General features: G+C 35.6%; 1 pseudogene; it reads right to left on the bottom strand.

Moving 5' to 3' along the window:
• Positions 1–444: 444 nt before the first annotated feature.
• LOC113065857 (sodium/potassium-transporting ATPase subunit beta-2-like) overlaps positions 445–9,349 on the bottom strand; it is a 13,562-nt pseudogene continuing 4,657 nt past the window's right edge.

Raw genomic sequence — 9,349 nt, forward strand, 5'->3', positions numbered from 1 at the left:
GCGACGTGCTAATACGCATCGCTGCTGCATCTGAAGTTCAGAAGTCGGAAAGAATGTGCAATAATTCGATTTACCGTATCTTAAAAACATATAAAATCCGTCCCATGATGTAGAGCAGTCAGGCAGCACACGTGAAGTAGATCTTAGTAAACGTATGGCAGGCAGCGTAAGTTTAGCACGTGGCTAATCTTGTTATTAGTCACTGCTCTGTGTAAACATTGAACACATCCCAACATCAGGCAGTAAGGATGGACTAGTGACGTTAATTTGAAAGTTTGGCCACATTTTGGCTCTTTTTTCCCACACTTTTCTAACACACACCCTCCAATGTTTCAAACGCACAACACTCTGGCAGTAACTCAGTAGAGCAGCACATTCACAAGTGGGGCCAAAAAGCAGGATTGTGTGAAACACGTAAGAAAACAAAACACTGGCAGGCTAGTGGTTCGCTAATATGCACTACGCTAAAGTCTCGCTCACAAATCAGGAGTCTGAATTGTCCGTTCGACTTGAACACCCAAATGTCAAATCACATGATAAAAATCTAAGATTCCACCACAGCTAGGAATAAACGAACTAAAAGTTAAAAAAAATATATATATATGCAGCTAATGTTTGCGTCATATTTCCGCTGTGCTAACGAGCGCTAACCCATGATGTGCTCAACAACGAATGAAAAAAAAAAAAACGTTTTGGGAAGAAAACACATTTGTTCATTCATCTACATTGATACGTATTGTATTGGCAAATTTTAATCTACATGTTTTCTTCACTTTCTACTCTTTTCGTTGAATACCTCCGATTTTTTATTATTTACAAGTCCAGAAGGTATTGCTGTGTGCACATTTAGAAAGATCGGTCATAACGATCTGGATGAAATTTAGTAATTATGCAAATTAACTGCAAATAAATGTCAAACTGATATGGCGCAGCTTGAAGCTGATTGGCTAATGTGTCAGTCATCGAGTGCGATCTGAGCATGTGCAGAACGTCAGCTAATTTTGTGTGTGGGGGGGGTTCGTGAACGTTACAATGTTACAAAAGTGTCTTCACAAACATCATATATATATACAAAATAAAAAACACAAATCAGAAAATAAATAAATAAATAACATTATAAATGTACCTTAATTCAGAAATAAATAAATGAACGAATGGATAAAACAGATATCAGGTTAAGAGAGCGATATGTGACAGATAATTCAAGTCTGTAATGATTTTATGCCTCTGTTTTGTTAATTAATCATATACAGATTCCCCAAACCAAATTTGACCTAATTCGTGTAATGTATTATACACTCAGTCATGTAAATGTATTATATAGACTAAACGAGTGAATCCAGGTCGCATTATAGCTCAACATCAGGAGAATGAGGTAAGAAATTATATTTTGCATACAGAAAATGAAGCCTATTTTATATTTTTCGCAACATGATGTTATTTTCCTATACTTGCGACAGAAGTTAAGCATGTTTTCTTCATCTGAAATATTATTTCTTGGCAGGTTTTGGTGATTGTGATGATTCACTGGATTGTTTGTAGAGACGATATTTTCCTGCTCTCTTGATTTCACTTTGGAACGATATCAGCTGGATATGATGACAGTCAAGAGTACTCAAAACACACAGACACACACACACACACACACATGCACACAGAGACCGTCATGAAGACAGGAGAATGGAGACAGACGAATACATTGAACACTTTGAGATATGAATCTCCTGTGTGTGTGTGTGTGTGTGTGTGTGTGTGTGTGTGTGTGTGTGTGTGGCAGATGCAGTTGCTCTACTCTGTGTCGATGCGCAGCTTGAAGATCACGCGGCCGGCGAACTTGTCTCTTTCGCTGATCTTGAACTGAGTGTTGTTAGAGTTGGAGTTGATCGTACACTCCACATTGACGTCCGTGTTGAGAGTGATGTTCATGAACTTCACAGCCACCAGGGGCTGAGAATAATTCACCTACAACACACGCAGAGAGAGAGCTTACACACGTATGTAATCACACATCAGTGCGAGTGTGTGTGGTTCACAAAATGAAGAAAGCAGCTTATAAATCAGACAGAATGAAGTGTTTTGAGAATCTAATGCCTGTAGTTTAGTGTGAGGGGATAGTATATATGGTTACCTTTACGCCTATGGAATGAGTGTGTGTGTGTGTGTGTGTGTGTGTGTGTTCTTGCCTGTGCTCTCTTGCCGTAGTAGGGATAGTACATGAGGTTGAAGGATCCGTTTGGAGGGAAGTATGTGATTGGACCGATTTTGTCTGAATCTTCCTTCTACACAAAAGAAGAGAGAAACCTCAGCACAGTTCTCAAGCAGAGGACCTCAAGATGACTTCAAATGAGCACTGAAATATGCTAAAAGTAGGGATGCACGATATTGGATTTTGGCCGATATTCGATATGCCGATATTTTCTAAATAATTTTGGCCGATGCCGATACCGATATCGATATATATACAAATATATACTGATATATTTACAAATATATACTGATATATTTAAACTTTAATTTTACTGAAGAGAAATCCATGTATCTCTTCTGTACTGATTCTACCATAAATTTATTATTTTACAAATGTAGACAGACATTCACATCTGAAAAACAGGTCAATTATTTCACTTGGAGAATATCGGTTTGGCTCATCGGCAGAAATATTCATATCGGCCGATACCGATAATGGTCATTTTAAGCTTTTATCGGCCGATACCGATGTTGTGCCGATATTATCATGCATCCCTAGCTAAAAGCAACTAAAAAATAATAATAAATGAGGAAGCCTCATTTTAACCACATTAAGCCTGACATATGAAACAGAATGCATGAGAGATTAGCACTAGTTAGGGCCTGTACTCTTCTAGTCTAAGTTTAGGGAGGCTAAGTGTGCAGACTAGTCTGTTTCTTACCCACTCATCTCCATCTTTAAACCTCTGAGTATAAGGGATGCAGTGAACACACATTACAGATGTAATTCAAGCTTGGCTGGCCGTTATTGATGAAGGCTGGCTGAAGTCAGGTAGATCTTACTCACCCTTGCTCGACAGGTGACGTACGGAGACCTTCCCTTCTCACCTGGCCGCAGCCCAATCACCTGCAGGAGTGAACCGAGCACATTCAGCGTTAACAGATGACTGATCTGATCTGGTGATGATTTCTGATGCTATCTGCAGCTCGAATGGGTGTTTGCAGTATCAGCTGGATGAGAGTTTGCATTAGAAACAATGTGTTGCTTTTGTAAGTGTTTCATTTTAACAGAACTCAAGTGAAGTACAGATTACTAAAGTATAGTATATACTTACACCTCTGGCATCTAGCATCTATCCAGTTTCTTATGGTGTTATTGTTTTGTGTTGTTTGTAGTGTGATCAACGTTTATGTAAGTATTAGATGTGTTAGGGAAGTAACACACAACATTTTAATTACATTTCGCTAAAATGAACGAAATGACTCAAAAAAAGAATGAAATTCAAAGGACAGAGTCAGTAAAATGATCTGAACATCCCATCACTACAAGACGTAGACTCAGAAATGTCGGGAAAAAATCTGAGTTGTGAGATATAAATGTTAAATTGTGAGATATATAAATGCAGAATTATGAGGAAATATTCTGAATTCTGAGGTATTTATACTGAATTTTGAGAAAAATCTGAACTTGAATTATAAATGCTGAATTATGAGATATAGATACTAAATTAGGAAGTGAAAAAAAATCATAATTATGAGATATAAATGCTGAATTGTAAGAAAAAAAAGAATTGTGATATACCGGTATAAATGCTGAATTTTGAGAAAAATCTGAAATGTGATATATAATTGCGGAATTATGATATAAATGCCAAATTATGATATATAAATGCAGAATTGTATGAAAAAAGATTGAATTGTGAGATGTAAATGCTGAATTATGTGGAAAAAAGTCAGAATTATGAGATAAATGCTGAATTGTGATAATAATTCTGAATTATGAGATATAAACGCAGAATTAAGAGGGAAATCTGAAATGTGAGATAAATGCCAAATTATGAGATATAAATATAGAATTAGGAGAAAATAATCTGAATTATGAGATAAATGACGAATGATGAGATATAAATGTAGAATTAGGATAAAATAATCTGAATTATGAGATAAATGCTGAATTATGAGGGGAAAAGTCAGAATTATAAAATAAATGCTAAATTGTGAGAAAAATTCTGAGTTTTGAGATACAAATGCAGAATTATGAAAATAAAAGTCAGAATTATGAGATAAAAATGTTGAATTAGGAGAAAATAATCTGAATTATGAGATAAATGATGAATTATTAAATTAAATTAAATTAAATTAATGCATTTAGCAGATGCTTTTATCCAAAGCAACTTACAGTGCATTCAGGCAAACAATTTTTACCTATCATGTGTTCCCGGGGATATAAATGCAGAGTTATGAGGACAAAAGTCAGAATTATGAGATATAAATGCTGAATTAGGAAAAAATTATCTGAATTGTGAGATATAAATGCTGAATTGTGAGAAAAAATCTGAGTTGTGAGATATATATGCAGAATTTTGAAGATAAAAGTCAGAATTATGAGATATAAATGCCAAATTATTAAATAAATGCAAAATTATGAGAAAAGGTCAGAATTATGAGATAAATGCTGAATTGTAAGAAGAATTCTGAGTTATGAGATATAGATGCAGAATTATGAGGAACATCTGAAATGTGAGATAAATGTCGAATTATGAGATATAAATGTAGAATTAGGATAAAATAATCTGAATTATGAGATAAATGATGAATTATGAGATATACATTTAGAATTATGAGATATAAATGTTGAATTAGGAGAAAATAACCTGAATTATGAGATAAATGCTGAATTATGAGATATAAATGTAGAATTAGGATAAAATAATCTGAATTATGAGATAAATGATGAATTATGAGATATTAAATTAAATTAAATTAAATTAAATTAATGCTTTTAGCAGACGCTTTTATCCAAAGCAACTTACAGTGCATTCAGGCAAACAATTTTTACCTATCATGTGTTCCCGCTAGGGATGGGTATCGTTAAGGTTTTAACGGTATTACTACTCTTACCGATACTGCTTAACGGTCCGGTACTTTAACGGTATTCTTAGGAGGAGTTGGTTGGTTCATAGTAGCTGCAGCTTAAAAAAAATTATATATATATGTATTTAAATTAGCCAAATAAATGTTTACATTTACATACTGATTTTTCCTTATTTTGAATTTTAAAAACAAGTAGAAAATATGTTGATTTCATTCTCTTTTTTCCCAAAAGAAATCAACAGAATTTCTACCTAAGGTTGGCAAACCAGGGAGATTTTACATTTATTTTAAATGACGTGAACAACGTTGATTCAAGATGATTTTAGCATACACACCTGACGTAAATGGGGCAACAACCAGAGACGAGCGAACATTAGCTAGGCAGTCGATACACATAAAGCACTTTTGAAAGATGCTTTGACAGATTGCTTGTGTTTCCGCCCTTACATGCAAATATTGTTTTGCACTTATGACAACGAGGGTTGTCAGCATTAACTCTAGTGAAGTATAACCACTCCGGTACGTTTTGCTCTCTCCGCCATCGTCACTCTTTGTATTAAGCGGGAGTTTTATGCGTGTAAGTTACCGCGCGCTCGTTCTTGTTGTGTGTGTGTGTGTGTGTGTGTGTGTGTGTGTGTGTGTGTGTGTGTGTGTGTGTGTGTGTGACTGACAGACAGCCTCCGTGGCGCGCATGCGAGTTCTTGCAGATCTCACAGACAAACTTCTTAAATATATGGCATATTAGAAATGTTTGGTAAGATAAAATGTGCACGATAACATTAAGCAAATCTCTTCGCCATCGTCACTCTTTATTATTAACAGGAGTTTACGTACAGTTAATGCATGTGCGTGCGCTCGTTGTGGTGTGTGTGTGTGTGTGACACACAGACAGCCTCCGCGGCATGCATGAGAGTTCATGCAGATCTCACGGACAAACGTCTTAAAACGGACAAATGATCACACATTAGAAATGTTTGGTTGAGATTAAATGTGCACGACAACATTATTAAGCAAAAATACATAGTACATTATTTTTTTTCCTCCAGTACCGAAAGCAGAACCGATACCGTCAGATCTTACTGATACTACGGTCTTTCATCATTTAGCCCCGGGGCCAGTTTAATACCGGGTATTATTTATTATTAAATAAATGCAAAATTATGAGAAAAAGTCAGAATTATGAGATAAATGCTGAATTGTAAGAAGAATTCTGAGTTATGAGATATAGATGCAGAATTATGAGGAACATCTGAAATGTAATGTATAAATAACAAATGATGAGATTAAAGGCAGAATCACGAGGACAGAAGTCTGAATTATGAGATAGTGATTGGCCAGTTACCCGGTTGAGTTTGATGAGCACGCAGGGTTTTCCGTCCTGGTATCCGTACGTGTGGTCCTGAGTCCGGAACATTCTTCCAGCATGGTGCGGTTGAACTGGCAGGAGCGTTTGGGGTTGTTGCGCACCTCTCCGCTGTCCTCCTGGATGAAGTAGTCATCGGGGACGCAGGCGTCGTTCTTCATCACCTGCTGAGAGTCGTTATAAGCTGCAGACAAACACAGAGCAAACATTCTTTCTTTATGAGTTTCCTGTAGATCAGAGTTATGATCGCTCACTAAAACTGACACCATTAAAAACTGTTTTTGTAAATTGAAAGAAAGCTGAAATAGATTAAAATATAATTATTAGATGAACAACTTCAACTTAATGATAATCAGTGTTACTTTAGTATCATTGAGATCCTGTTAGAATTTCTGGTAATATTTGAAATTGATTTTATTTTGTATAGTTTGTGTTTTCATATTAATATCAGTTAAAGTTTTAATAATTTAGTTGTTTTTGCCATTTTTATCCTTTTTATTTCAGTTTAAACTAAATGAAAATTATAAATGTTCTCTCAGAAACTAGATGAAATTTTATTTCAGTTAATATTTATTTTATTTTATTTATTTATTTGAAGTAACACAAATTTATTTTTATAGTTTTAATTTTAGATTTAGTAAACTATATTAACCCTATGGAAAATAAGAAAAGTTGCCTTGGCAACCAGGCTATTTTTAAAAAAAAATATTCTTAATGTATAAAGATTATTGGAATACATTTGACAAGAAGAAATAGTTTTTCAATCTTTGTACTTCAATATAATTTCTACTTAATGTTTCATTCAATTATTTGCAGGGGTGGATCTAGAAAAATATTGATGGGGTGGCGAGAAGGGGGCAGGAATTTTTGAGGGGTGGCAACATATGGCAGATGTATATATACTGAATTTAGTCACAGTTATCACAGTTTGATGATAAATATATGTGCACACTACAAAAGGACACAGCTATCATTTACAAACTTAATCTCATGCAATCAATGTCTTGCATTTGAAACCGTTCATATAAGGAATAAGTGACCATACTCCATAAGCACCACACACTCACTAATGCATACAGTATATTAATACTTCTTTGTAAATTATTATTTGAAGTAACAAAACCATGGTTAATTTGCAGTTACCATTGCTACAAGAACGATGATTTGTGGTGTTATTGTTAAAACCATGGGTTATTTTCGTAAGGGAACCTGAAAAAAAAAAAACTTTCACAGGAATGTGCCTGAAACTGATAAACGCGCCTCGTTTTTACCTAAATTATTTATACTTTATTTTAATATATATTAAAAATGTATAAGATGTGCATTGTAGCTGAAACCCAAATGAACACATTACAATAGTTTTATGACTGCAAGTCTTTCTCCTCAAATGCTATTGAGCTTCAAATTTGCGTTTGAGCCCATGTAAAAGAGTTGCATAATTTACATATGATTTACAGTTTATTTTAATAAATATAAAACATTTAATTTAATTGTGAATTATAGCTGACACCTACATGAACAATTACAGTTGTTTTATGACTATAAGTCATTCTCCTCAAATGCTGACGTTAGAAAAGTGTATACCAATATCACATGTAACTTTAGAGACGGTCCCTAAATTTGAGACTCGTCCAACGTCAAGCCAACTTTATGCCTGTTTTTTTTTTTTTACTTTTAGTTTTCCTTTCTCTTCGCTGGATTGTTGATGTACTCTACCCGGGCATAGATGTTCATCCATCAATTATGAACATTCAGCCGCAAACAGGAGGTGCGAGCGCGGATGGGAGAATGGAGGAAGTTTTTTTTTGTTTTTTTTGGAGCAACTGGGATGGTGCCCGTAGACAGTAGATGGTGTCCCCTCTGGGAGTTGGTGCCCTACGCAGATTGCGTACTCTGCGTTTAGGGAGCGACGGTACTGAACACCTTTAATATTGCAGACACTAGCCCATATCGAGATTTGATTAAATGCTCTACTTTTGATTTATTCATTCAAAAATGGCCGAATTCCGTGACGTTCTGCTTTATACAGCAAGTTCCATTTCCGCGATTCAATCCCTGTCTCTTTTCAAACACAAACGCGGTGAATTTATGAATGAAAGTGTGAAAGTTAGTTCTGACACAAAACGAAGTTGTTACGTATCCTCACGCTTTTTAAAAGTGGGTAACGTATCACGTAGTAGACTACACCACTGTAACGTTAGTTATTTATCATCTCAAAGTCTGTGCTTTCATTAAAGCTTCATTTATTGATAGATAATAAATTTTACCCAGCTTTTCCTCCTGAGTCTCAGGCCAGTGACACACTGCGTGTCGTGAGCGGTGCTTCTGCTTCTGCTGTTTTCTGTGTTTTTATACAGTCTATGGTCTTTACACACCAGAATCGCTGCTGCTGCTGTAGGGGACATAGAGGGAGACCGCCGACAGACCAGGGTCTTGTCTTCATGACAACAGTATTAACTTCATTAACTATTACCTAACTTCATGTTGAGAATAAATATAAAGCCTACTGATAAAGGACACCGTCAACAGTATTGACAGCAAAATAGACTATGTTTGACAGGTGCAATATTTGAAAATCGAAAATTATTAATTTATTTTTTAAATTACATTTATATCTGAATATATGTCAGAGTTCGTAGCGGGTTCGCGAATCATTTGAATCAGTTCAGGAGTTCGTAACCGGATCGCGAATCATTTGAGTCAGTTCGGGAGTTCGTAGCGGGATCGCGAATCATTTGAATCAGTTCGGGAGTTCGTAACCGGATCGCGAATCATTTGAATCAGTTCGGGAGTTCGTAGCGGGATCGCAAATCATTTGAATCAGTTCGGGAGTTCGTAGCGGGATCGCAAATCATTTGAATCAGTTCGGGAGTTCGTAACCGGATCGCGAATCATTTGAGTCAGTTTGGGGATCGCAAATCATTT

Source organism: Carassius auratus, chromosome 48 (genome assembly GCF_003368295.1).
Source record: "Carassius auratus strain Wakin chromosome 48, ASM336829v1, whole genome shotgun sequence".
Taxonomy (NCBI): Eukaryota; Metazoa; Chordata; class Actinopteri; order Cypriniformes; family Cyprinidae; genus Carassius; species Carassius auratus.